Here is a 13,905-nt window from a genome sequence, read left to right as displayed (position 1 = left end):
GGAGGAGAGAACGTGCATTGTCTGGAAAGGGAGATCCTTCCTCAGAATGTTTCAGTACATTAGCGATGGAGGAAGGGAGTACCTGCTCGTTGAGGCAGTCACGGAGGAAACATGGTTGGTTCTTCCGTCGGACCGTGGCGATGACTGAATCCTCGTAGGCACGAAAAGCAGGTACCATATCAGGGAAGGAGGTGAACAGGAACGCCTTCTACCGTATGCCGGCCACCCGGCGCATAGTCCGCCCGATCCTCCAACCTGATGTGACCTCCCTCTGCTTCCGTTCATCTGTCCTCACCTGCCCCGTGTTCCCGCGTTGCCTCTCCTCTCTCTCTTTTATACCCCCTCCTTACCCTTTCCTCTTCAGACCTGAAGATGGAATCCAGGTGGATTTCGAAACTGTAGTCTCACTTTCAATAAATCTAGTTTTTGTATTGTGGGTTTTTCTTCCATTGTATCAGCACGGAAGAGCGTTTTGCTATTCATATATATATATATATATATATATATATATATATATATATATATATACATATTTATATTTATATATATACACATATAGAGAGAGACATATATATTTATATATATATATATATATATATATATATATATATATATATATATGTATATATATATTTTTTTTTATATACATATGGATATCATATTTGCACCTTTGTGTATGTATGATATCTACCTATCAATCTGTCTCTACTTACATATATGTGTATATATGTATACATTTCGTTCCACTTTGTCCCATAAAGATAAGGCACTTAAAAATTATATGGCTATTGGATCATCATCATGTTCATCATGGGGCTAACGCCGACGGGGGCGCATAACCGCATCCACTCTTCGCTCACAGCCACAAGGGTCCCTCATCGCGAGTCTGTAGGTAGGCTCGGCCCATCTTTAATTCCTCACGACAGGTATTGTCCATCTGTCGACCCAGGAGTCATGACCTCCTGGGTCGTCCCACGGGCCTCTTCCACTCAGGATCGTCTCATAAAGAGACAACCTGATTGGCAGGTTCATCCACAGGGAAGCGAGCTAGGTGCCCATATAGCCTGAGTTGGCTATCTCGGATTATGCAACAGGTCCCATGCCAGTCTGACAGTGTAGCTGTCGGTTGGACACATAGTCCTGCCAACTGTACCCCATGATCCGGCGAAGAGACTTGTTACAAAAGGCATCAAGACGAGACTCCAAGGTACTAGACAGCATCCAGGTTTCGCTTCCATAGAGCAAAACTGGCAGTATCAAGGCTTGAGACACATAGCTTGGTCCTTCTACATAGATACCGACATCTCCAAATGCTCTTGTTCATCGAATTCATGGTTCTTGACCAATCCATCTACTGACTTCTTGGTCTTGGACTATGCTACCAAGGTATGCAAAGCTCTCTGTGACTTCAACGTCCTCGCTGCAAGCATGGATTGACTGAACGGGTTCCCCTAACAGGCCCCTAATGTCCTGAATCTCTAGGCCTAAGGGCTTCATCTCATTGCTAAATGCATCAAGAGCCGCCACCAGTGACTCCAGGGACTCAGATAGGTTAGCAACATCATTGGCTAAGTCAAAGTCTGAGACCTTGATAATGCCCAGTGTTGCTCCACACTGCCTTTAGGTAGTAGCTCTGCCCATTATCCAGTCAATGCAGATGTTGAAAAGTGTTGGTGCAAGTTCACAGCCTTGTCTCACCCCTAAATTAACAGGAAAAAGTTTGACAGACCCCCATCACACTTTCAGTACTGGTATATAGGTCTGCTATTAGGCCAAAAATCTGTGTCGGAATTCCCCTGAGTCTCAGGATAGCGATTTCCGATGCATCGAGTCACACGCCTTCTTGAGGTCGATGTAGGCTGCAAGCAACCCACGGCCAAACACATGACAGCATTCCACAATTACTCAAAGTGCTAATATTCGGTCTATTGTGAACTTGCCAGGAGTGAATCCAGACTGCTCCAGTCTCTGGTGCCTTAGTAGGTGGTCGCAGATCTGTTTTAGAAGAATGTGGGTGAAAACTTTGCCTGGTATGCTTAGCATTGTAATGCCACGGTAGTTGCTACAGTCCCAACAATCCCCTTTCACCTTCCACAGAGGGATAACCATGCCCCTCAACAGGTTAGGGGGAATTGTATCAGACTACCTGATGGCAGTCAAGACTGCATGCAAGCCCTGAGCCATAGGTTTACCTTAGAAGTTCAGCAGGGATATCGCATATGCCTGTGGTTTTTCCACACTTCATCTTGGAAATTGCGATCCTAACCTCCGCTAGGGTAGGAGGTTCCTCACTGATGGGTGGGTCCGGTGTTGTGATATCACTTGCATCCAAGCTAACTGCTGGAGGGTCTATCTGGTACAACTGCTCAAAATACTCAGCCCAGCGTTCACGCACCCCTACATGATCTGAGATGATCTGTCCATCTGCTGAGCGGACTGCAGTCATCTACGAGAGGCTTGAGTTCAGCTTTCTCAGGGCTTGGCAGCAGGGCAAAGGTCATTTATCAAGGAATTGGCCTTCAACCTCTCAGCAAGATTACTGATTGAACGGTTCTTTGACCCTTATCAGCCAGTGTCTGAAACACATGCACCAAAGGAGGATGCAAAACCTGATTACCATCAAGCAGAGCCAGCGACATGATCAGTGGCCTCACTGTCTCCAAGGAGATGGAATTCTGCCTTGCCCTTGGGCATACATAATGGACTCTTGCAACTGCTTCGAGTGTTTTAGTGCTTGGAAGAATCCCACACAAGCAACTGGTGTCCATCAGTTATCAAGTTCTGTGAAATCGATCAGAGCTTGCCATGGTGAACCCAAAGGGCACATCCACCATCCCTAGTCGTCCAAGTGAAACACCAAGAGTGGCCATGGAGGGACCGGAGAGTTTTAAAGCAGCCACAACCAGCTTGTGGTCAGTGCCACAGAATTCGGCATCCGGTAAACTCTACAGTTCCGGAGAATCCTCCGTCACGTGAAACAAGAATGTGTCGATATCATTGGCCCACGACCCGTATTGCTATGCCATATCCAGCGATCTGCAGGTTGGAAGCGCTGGTACAGGAGCCCGAGATCCTCATTCTCTGGGACCTAGCAAAAACCTGGAGAAGGAGACTGTTCTCTCTGCGGGATCAGTCAAAGCCATGGGGACGGCAGACATCTCGTAGCCAGTTTGATCACAGCCAGATACCGCACTGAAGTCGCCCAGAAACAATGCGATGTCGAGCCAGGGGCAAAGACATTCGCATTGTTCCGCGGCGACTTCAGCATACTATCTTTTATTATTTTTTAATAAAAAAAAAATAGTGAGTTGGTGTAAAACGCCTCTTTCACATCGAGTTTGCAAATATCGTAGGAAATGTACACAGCAACAAGAGACATGAAGCCAAGGAAATGCTTCAGTACAATGCCAATACGCTCGTCAACCAGTGTTACCTCAAACTACCGAGGCGTTGAAGTCGGCTGGAGATGGATAGGCTACTCCATGGAGGTGATGACCAGTCACGTCGGCCCGACCAGTAAGTAGGTGTACCCATCCATGTTGATCATACAACTGCCAGTCTTTCAACCTCCGAGAGGGCAGTCACCTCAACTCCCACATCGCTCCAATTCCCTCAATAGCAGAGGTAACACTCGTCCGCCGCAAGGACTGATGTTCCAAGCGCCTACTGGATAGCTCAACTGAGGTTAAGCTTGAGGCGGTCGCTCTGGGTGCATGCCACCTTGCCATCACCCCCCCGGCGACGATGCCCCAAATAACGATGGTTGGTAGGACTGTGGGGCCCCCATCACCTGTGGGGTTTTCCCTAGGTCTTTGCCCCACAAAGACTGGCGGTCGCTCTGGGTGTAGCCATCCTCTGCCACTCCCGCCGACGCTGCCACATAAAGGGGGCCGGCAGACTGGGGGGGCCCCCCCATTCACCTGTGGGGTTCCATATTTCTTTTGCTCACAGCCTCATGGTGGGTTGGCACCGCAGGGGTATAGGCAGGACAAGTACATCTCATTCCTATCCTGCACCCCAAACATTGCCTCCTAACAACAGATCGATAGCCGCCTCGCTTGCTGGTGGGAGGACAGCACCCATCCCCTTAGCAAATCCAGTTTATTGGGTCAGGAAGATGAGTTATCTGGGGGAGGAGGACCCCCTCCCCGAGCCTCCAAATTATCCCCGGAGTGAATAAGGGGCAGGAGTGTTACAGAGCCAGGGCGTGTTCACCACGCCAGCGGGCAGGCTCCGTACCTCTGGGGGGCCTCCTGCTACTCCAAAATCACTTCACGGTTTAGCCGGGGACTGCAAGGTGCCCAGTAATTCCTTGGGTGACCACGAAGAAGGCACTGCAGAAGTCTCGATGATGGAGAGGCTGTGAACAGGCAGGGGAGGGCTTATGTAGAGCTGCTCCCTTTTTAGTACTAGCTAAGCCAGTGGTGACAGGCTGCAAGCGAGGAAAGGCATGCAAGCACTTAAAACACTATCTAGGCTAGACACACCATTGCTTCACCATCCACTGGCATAAAAGCAATATATGTATATATTTATTCATATATACATAGACATATATTATATATATATATTATAGAGAAGAGAGAGAGAAAGATACATATATAATATATAGATCTATATATAAATATATATATATACACACATGTGGGTATATAGATATGAAGATAGAGATAGCTATATATATAGTAAGAGATATATATAATTATTATAATGTGTGTATATACAGATATATCATATATATAATTAATAGAATGGTTGTGTAAAATATATATACATAGCTATATATCTCTTATATAATATACTATTATATATATATTTATAATATATATATAGAATATATAATATATAATAGATAGATATTATATAACATATAAGATATATATAAGAGAATATAATATATTAATATAATATATAATATATATATATTATAATTATATTATCTATATATATATATTATAATTAAGAGATATATATATATAATATTATAATATATATATATAATAGATATACTATATATATATTATTAATTATATAGTATAATATATATTGATATATTATATATTAGATATCATATATAGATATCTATATAGATATAGATATATATAGAGTAATATATATATATATATAAATATATGATATATATCTATCGTATATATATATAATTATATATATATTATATATAATATTCATAATATATATACATGTACTATATATATATATATTATATATATATATTATATATGTCTATCTATATTATTAATACAAATATCTACATATATGCTTTATGCGCAAGGTGATGTGAAGCAATGGTGTGCATAGCCTAGATAGTGTTAGTGCTGGCAATTGCCTTCTTCGCTTGCAGCTGTCACCACTGGCTAGGCCTTATACGAAAAAGGGAGCAGCTCTACATAAAGCACCCCTGCCTGTTCACAGCTCTCCATCATCGAGATTCTGCAGTGCCTTCTCGTGGTCAACCAAGGATACTGGGCACCTTGCAGTCCACAGGCTAAACCGTGAAGGAGTTTGGAGTAGCAGGAGGCCCAGAGGTACGGGAGCCTGGCCCACTGGAGTGTGAAAACACGCCCTGGCTGTGTACCAACTCCTGGCCCTTGGCCACCCGGGGAAAATGGGAGGGCCGGGGGAGGGGGTCCTCCTCCCCCAGTAACTCATCTTCAGAGAACCAAATAAATGGTATGCTAAGGGGTAGGGGTGCTGTCCACTCCACCCAGCCAAAGCGAGGCGGGCTATCGATCCTGTTGGGAGGGCAAAATGTGGGGGCAGGATAGGAATGAGAGTCTACTTGTCTGCCTATACCCCTGCAGGTGCCAACCCACCATGAGGCTCGTGAGGCAAAGAAATAGGGAACCCCACAGAGTGAATGGGGGGGCCCCACAGTCTGCCTACCCTTTATTTGGGGGGCCAAGCAGTCGGCCGGGGGATGGCAGAGGTGGATACACCCAGACGCGACCCGCCAAGGCTGTGGGGCAAAAAGGAACTAGGAACCCAAGGTGGATGGGGGGCCCCACAGTATACCAACACCTCGTATTGGGGCAGCGTCGCCGGGAGTGGCAAAGGTGGCATGCACCAGAGCGACCGCCAAGGCTTAACCTCAGGTGAAGCTATCCGAGTGGCGCTGGGAACATCGTCTTGCGGCAGGGGACGAGTGGTTGACCTCTTGCTATTGAGGAATTGGAGCGATTGGGAGTTGAGGTGACTGCCCTCGCGGAGGTGAGAAGGACCTGGCAGTGGTATGATCAACATGATTGTACACCTACTACTGTCGGGCCGACGTGATGGTCATCACCTCCAGGGAGTAAGCATAGCCATTCTCCAGCCGGACTTCAAAACGCTCGGTAGTTGAGGAACTAACTGGTGGGACGAGCGTAATTATGGCATTGAGAACTGAAGCATGCCTTTGGCTCATGTCTCTTGTGCGTGTACATTCCTACTGATATTTGCAAACTCGATGCGAAAGAGGCGGTTTTACACCAATCACTATTTTTTTTTTATTAAAAAATAATTAAAAATTATAGTATGCTGAAAGGTCGCCGGAACAATGCGGAATGTCTTGCCCCTGGCGAGAAAATTCGCATTGTTCTGGCGACTCAGTGCGGTAATCTGGCGGTGATCAAAAAACTGCTACGATATGGTCTGCAGTCCCCATGGTTGGGCAAAGTGATCCCCGCAGAGAGGAACAGTCTCCTTCTCCAGGATTTTGCTAGGTCCCAGAGAATGAGGATCTCTGCTCCTTGGTACCCAGCGCTTCCAACCTGCACGCTGGATATGGCATAGCAATAGGGTACAGTGGCCAAGGAGACGACACATTCTTGTTAGCACGGACGGGGATTCTCCAGAACTGTAGAGTTTACCGGAGTGCCGAAATTCTGTGGCACTGGACCACAGATGGGTTGTGGCGGCTTAAAATCCCGTCCCTCCAGTGGCCCACTCTGGGTGTTTCACTTGGACAGGAACTGAGGGAGGTGGAATGTGCACCTGTGGGTTCCACCATGGCAATCTCTGATCGATTTCACAGGAAACTTGATAACATGATGGACCCAGTTGCTGTTGTGGGAGTTCTTCAAGCACGAAACAACCCGAAGCAGAGCAAGAGTCCATTAGTGTATGACCCAAGGGGGCAGGCAGAATTCCATCTCTTGGAGACAGTGGACGGGCCATGAATCAGGTCGCATGGCTCTGCTGAATGGTAATCAGGTTTTGGCATCCTCTCTGGTGCATAGTGTTCAGACACTGCTGAGAAGAGACAAAGAACAAGTAATCTTGCTGAGGAGGTTGAAGCGCCATTTCTGAAAAGACCTTTTCTGCCCTGCCTGCAAAGCACGAGAAAGCTGAAACTCAAGCCCGCCTCGTAGATGACTGCAGTCGATCAGAAGCATGGGACAGATCATCTCAGATCATGTAGGGGTTTGTGACCGTTGGGCTGAGTATTTTGAGCAGTTGTAACCAGGCAGGACCCTCCAACAGTAGCTGGATGCAAGGTGGTATCACAATACCTGTGCCGGACCACCCAGCAGCGAGACCTTCTACCCTAAACAGAGGTTAGGAGGGCGATTCCAAGCTGAAGTGTGGGGAAAGCCGCAAGCATATGTGATTGTATTCCCTGCTGAAAACTTCTAAAGCTGGGGGTTAAATTATGGCTCAGTACTTGACATGCAGTCTTGACTAGCCATCTAAGGGACTGGTCATCCCTCTCTGGAAGGGGAAAGTGGTATCTTTGGGACTGTAACAGCGACCGTGGTATTACACTGTCAGCATCACCAGGCAAAGTTTTCGTACACTATTCTTCTGAAACGGATTGCGACCACTACTAAGGCACCAGAGACCAGAGCAGTCTGGATTTCACTCTGGCAAGTCCACAATAGGACCAGTATCTTAGTGCTTCGAGTAATTGTAGAACGCCGTCGTGAGTTTCGTCAGGGTTGCTGCAGCCGTACATCGACCTCAGGAAGGTGCGTCGACTCGGTGCATCGAGAATCACTCATGGGTGATTCTGAAAACTCAGGGAAATTCCGACACAGGGGGCCTGTCATACTCTTCCCTTTAATTCAGGGGGAGGCAAGTGGTCCTTTGTGCACAACACATTTCAACACCTGCCGTGGACTGGATAATGGGCAGAGCACTACCTCTAAGTCAGTGTGGAGCAACACTGGGCAATTTTTTAAGGTCCTCAGACCTTGACTTGCCAATGATGTGCTCTCCTTATCTTGAGTCCCTGGAGTCACTGTGGCGGCTTGAATTAATTAGCATGAGGCGAAGCCCTTGGGGCCTAGAGGTTTTCTGAGGGGACCAAGACCAAGATTAAGAGTTAAAATACCAACCACCCTTTTTTTTTTTTTTTTGTTAGTAGTCGGTTACTTGCCTACACTGCCTTTTTGTCTGTTGGTCATTTAATGATTTTTCAGCTTTTGATTTTTTTTTGTATGTATTAGACATTTAATTTTCCCTATTTTTTGTGCAGACTGATGATTGGAGGTTGCATCTCCGAAAACGTCAGTTTGCAATTGCACAATGAAGTTCTCAGCCGCGTTGGTTTTTCCTCTTCCTAATACGATTCGTTTCCCACGGGACTCATCTATAACCATTACAATTATATAATATATGTAAAAAAAAATATAATATATATATATATATATATCCTATATATATATATTATATATATATATAATATATATATATATATAGTATATATAGATACCGATATAAACCATGATATATACACACATATGTACAAACCATATATATGTGTATATATATTACATATATATACACATAAATACATACTAATATATATATATATATATATATAAGATATATATTATCTATATATATATATATATATATAATATATCTATTGATAGATGTATATATGAGCTACATATACATATATAATGTAGGTATCATACACAATATGTATACACATATATGGGTTCGTATATGTATATGTATATATATTTATATATAATAGATAATATATATATATAAGAAAATATATAACATACATATATTATATATAATATATATTATATTAGATTATATAATACTACACATATATATATATATAATATATATATATATATATATATATCTATATATATATTCGGGATAAGATTTGCCCCTAGGCGTTTCGATAGTAAGATGAATAGGCGACTAATACAGTCGTGAAGAATTTCATGTTTATTGAGACGTTTCGGAGGTATAACAAATTCCTCCATCATCAGTACGTCAAAAGACCCAAAAAATCAATTAGACAATGGTTATTACAATGTGTCTGGCTCTAAATATAAAAATCTATAGATGTACAAAAAACGAAAGAGAACAATAGTATACATAGTCAAAAAACCAAACAGTAAAAAGACCAAAAAACAACACTAAGTGAGAAAAAGAACGGATATACATGAACAATAATAAGCTAATATGGTAAAAACTAACCAAAAGTGGATGGTTGGGAGAGAAGATCTATGTGTGAATAAAGGTGGTTGCGGTGGTTGTATGGTTAAGCTCAGGTTTCATCCTTCTCGAATCAGCAGGGATTCTGAGGATGTAAGGTCACAGGGCCGGAAGGAGTGTGAGGATAGAATTCTAAAAATCTTGTGTTACAGGAAAGTGGTGTGAGATGATTGAGAATGTTCTCTTATTGCCGAAAAAAGAGGGTACTCATGGGAGGGCCAGTCTGAAGGATTGCCTTTGTGTTCTAGATGCGGTGTCGAACCATCGTGAGGTTAGACCCCACGTACCGAGCTTGGCAGCAAGGACAGGTCAAATAAAGTAAGACTACATTAGAACACAGTGCAAGTTACGTTTCAACGGTTGTTTTAGAAATTATGGCAATATTGTAGTGTTGGTGAAGATAAAAAGTGAATTTAATTTGGGGTAATAATTTGTAACAAAGATTTTAGCTGCTTCAAAACTTAAATACCATATCCGGTTAGTTAACATACCTGTGGTCTTTTATACAGTAGGGACAGTGGGTTGGTTTGAGAATATTTACATAGGAAAAGTTTTTGTAATTTTATCAAATAAGAAACAGTGGATAACCATTAGATATAAAGATTTTCAAGGAAACAAACTCTCGTATGAAAGGTCGTCCAGTTGCTACCACAGGTATAGGCTCGAGGATAAGCAGTTTCTGATGCTGTTGATTTAAAATATGGAATGTAACTGAGGAAGTCCGAGGCCATTGAAAGTTGGCTTCGGAAATGTTGTATGGAAGGTGCCATTGTTATAAGTGATTGCGTCTTTTTCTAAGAACGGTAATTTTGATTCAGTCTTCTTGTTTCACAGGTAAATTTGATGCTCGGGTGTTTTGACGTTGATATAGTTCAAGAAAAAAGATTTATGTGTGATGGTTGTTTTGAAAAAGGAGGACGGTATCATCGATGTATCGAGAAATAAAAGGTTAAATCAGGGGGGCATGAGTAAGCCAGTTTTGTTCATGAAAACAAAAGGAATGCATTAGCGTAGGAAGGGCCTAATGGGGACCCTATCGCTACACCGTCTGTTTGGCTGTATACGCAATATCAAATGTGAAAACAGAGATGGGCGCCAATCTCAAGTTTAGTTTTTTAAGGTATCTTTTGATTAGGCCAAAATCATTGAGATCTTTAAAACATCTGTTTTCACATTGGGTCTGGTCCTTGGCCTCTTTATGTTATCTATAGCCCAGTCTATTACTAGATGTAAACAACACGAGAGATGGACTTGGGCGGGTCAATGAAAGGGTTCTTAGATAGCTGGTTTATTGTTGAGGGTAGATGTGACCACCCAAGAGGACCCCGTGTTCCCGGATGGAGGACGAGGTGCGTGGAGCTGGACACCTATGTGCGTGGCCTGGTTGCTGTGTCTCTCTTTGCCTTACGGACGTGTCCAACGCTTATTGCGGGGTTCCTTCGAGGGCGGATGTTTATCCCTAGTGCGAAAAGAGAAAGACCGGGCAACATCGCATCTGCCCAAGGAGAAAGGCAGCTGCTTGGAGGGAGGGGGTGAAGTGTATCTTCCGGTCTTGCTACGTATTATTGACATCGCTCGTACTTTCTTTGTCCATCTGTCGTCCTGTTTCCGACATATATGACCTGCCCATTGCCATTGTTTTTTTGTTTTTTTTTTTTCAATACTTTTTTGATATCTTTCACTTTTATCTGTTCCCTGATCCACGTCGCCCTCATCAGATCTCTTAGGTTAATTCCCAGCATTAATCTCTCCATCCCTCTCTAGGCATTTATTAATTACCTCTCCGGTAATTTGGGTGAGTCCATGTTTCTGATCCATAGGTCATAACTGGGAGCATTGGCTAAAGACATTTTCTTTTTAAACATAATGGCAAGGAGCCTCGTAGTATGCTACTGTATCTGCTGTATCTAGCTTAGACTGATGCATTGTTTAATTTCTTCTTCGCTAGAGGTGTTTGCTTGCACGAGTTGTCCTAGGTATAAATACGTGTGTCCACTACCTCTAGCGCTTCGTTTTGTACATGTATCTGTTCGAATTGAACTCTACTGTTGAACATGATCTTAGTCTTTTTCTTGTTCATCCAAAGTTCGACTTTCAGACTTTCTCTATTTCAGATCGTAATTAATTGCGGATTCATTTGCAGATGTACGAAGAGAACAGTATCATCTGAAAATCTTAGATTGTTCAGGTATTCGTCTTCTATTTTGATACCCTTGAATATTTCCTCAAGGCAAGCTGTAAACAGTTATGGTGAGATTGTATCGCCCTGTCTAACACCTTTTTTAATTCGTAATTTAGTGCATTTCGTGTGGAGCTGATGGTGAATGTCCATATTCGTATATTGTCTTCCAATATTTTACAGTATACCTCCTCTATGGCCGCGGTGGCCGAGTGGTTAGAGCATCGGACTCAAAACTGTCACGACGGCAATCTGAGTTCGAGGGTTCGAGTCATCGGCTGGCGCATTGTTCCCTTGGGCAAGGAACTAAACCTCGATTGCCTGCCTAGCCGCTGGGTCGGCAAGCCAGCCCATGTCAGTGCCGGTCCCAGAACCTGGTAAATAGAGATGGTGACTCGATAAACATACCGGGCGGAAGGCAACGGCAAACTACCACTCTAAATTGCCAAGAAAATCATGGAAATCCATGATCGCCAACGTCCTTGTAGGACAGGGCACTTAAGAGGCCGCGGTGGCCGAGTGGTTAGAGCGTCGGACTCAAGACTGCCGCGACAGCAATCTGAGTTCGAGGGTTGGAGTCATCGGCCGGCGCGTTGTTCCCTTGGGCAAAGAACTTCACCTCGATTGCCTACCTAGGCATTGGATGGGCAAGCCAGCCCAAGTCAGTGCCGGTCCCAGAACCGGGTAAATAGAGATGGTGACTCCATAAGGAAGGCGGAAGGCAACGGCAAACCACCGCTCTAAATTGCCAAGAAAATCATGGAAATCCATGATCGCCAACGTCCTAGTAGGACAGGGCACTTAAAATAGGCCGCGGTGGCCGAGTGGTTAGAGCATCGAACTCAAGACTATCACGACCGCAATCTGAGTTCGAGGGTTCGAGTCACCGGCCGGCGCGTTGTTCCCTTGGACAAGGAACTTCACCTCGATTGCCTGCCTAGCCGCTGGGTGAGTAAGCCTGCCCAAGTCACTGCCAGGTAAATATAGATGATGACTCGATAAAAACATCAGGTGGAAGGCAACGTCAAACCACTGCTCTAATTTATTAATTGCCAAAAAAAATCATGGAAATCCATGATCGCCAACGTCCTTGTGGGACAGGGCACTTGAAAAAAAAAAAAAAAAAAAAACTCTGTCTTCGAATAGCTTCTAGTATTGTTGGTATTTGTAGAGAGTCAAATGCCTTTTCATAATCGATGAATGCCATACACAGGGTTTCCTATATTCGTTTATTTTTCTCTTATTTGGGTGAGCATGTGGATGTGATCTGTTGTTGAGAATCCACTGTAGAAGCCTGTCTGTTCTCTTGGCTGGTTAGAATCCAGACTGTCAGAGATGCGAGTTGTGATGACTTTTGAGAACAGTTTGTAAGTAACTGAAAGGAGGCTTATGGGTCGGTAGTTTTTTAGATCCTTTCTATCCCCTTTGTTTATGTATCAAAATAATTTTTGCATTATTCCAGACTTTTACCTCTCTTTATGCCTTTAAGCTCTCTTTTTATTTCTTCTGTTCGCTTCTATCCGTGGCTGTTCATTTGAGTTGTATTGATCCCTGTAAAAGTCTTCCACTAGTCTTATAATTTCATTCGTATTATATGTCACTACCCCGTCTGGTTTCTTTATTGAATATGTTTGATTTTCCCCTATTCCGAATCTCCTTTTAGCTGTTTTCATGCTGGTTTTATTTATTATTTGAGTATTGTATTTCCGTATATCTTCTCTCTTCTTTTTATTTACAGCCTTTGTTAGTTCAGCTAATTCTGTTTTGTCCCTGTTTGACTATACTTTCATGACCCTACTTTTTTGCATAAGCTGTTTAGTTTCTACAAGAACTTGTTGGAGCTATGCTTGACGTCCTTACCGCCTACTTCAAGAGTAGCTTCCTTTATTATGTCATTGAACTGTTGATTTGGTCAGTGTTGAGATCTTCGTCACTGAGAAGTGAATATCTGTTTTGGGTGTTAAGGTTAAATTCTGTCGCCTCTGGTCTTCAAGTTAGCTAAATTTGGCTGCACTTTTCGTATGGATTTATTCCTTTTCCTTCTGAGGTGTAATTTAATTTGGCTTCTGACCATTCTATGGTCGCTGCCAACATTTACGTTATCAATAAATTCCATATTTTTTACAATATCGCGCCCTGTCCATTGAGTGGTAGAATTTTTTCCTATTATTGTGAAACGGGTTTTTACTCTCATAGAAGCTCAGTTTCTTCATCTTGGTGCGTTGGCATAGACTTGACAATCTTTAGTTTTACAGTTGGGA

Source organism: Penaeus monodon, chromosome 3, assembly GCF_015228065.2.
Source record: "Penaeus monodon isolate SGIC_2016 chromosome 3, NSTDA_Pmon_1, whole genome shotgun sequence".
NCBI classification, from domain to species: domain Eukaryota; kingdom Metazoa; phylum Arthropoda; class Malacostraca; order Decapoda; family Penaeidae; genus Penaeus; species Penaeus monodon.
Note: the sequence above shows the minus strand (reverse complement) of the source record.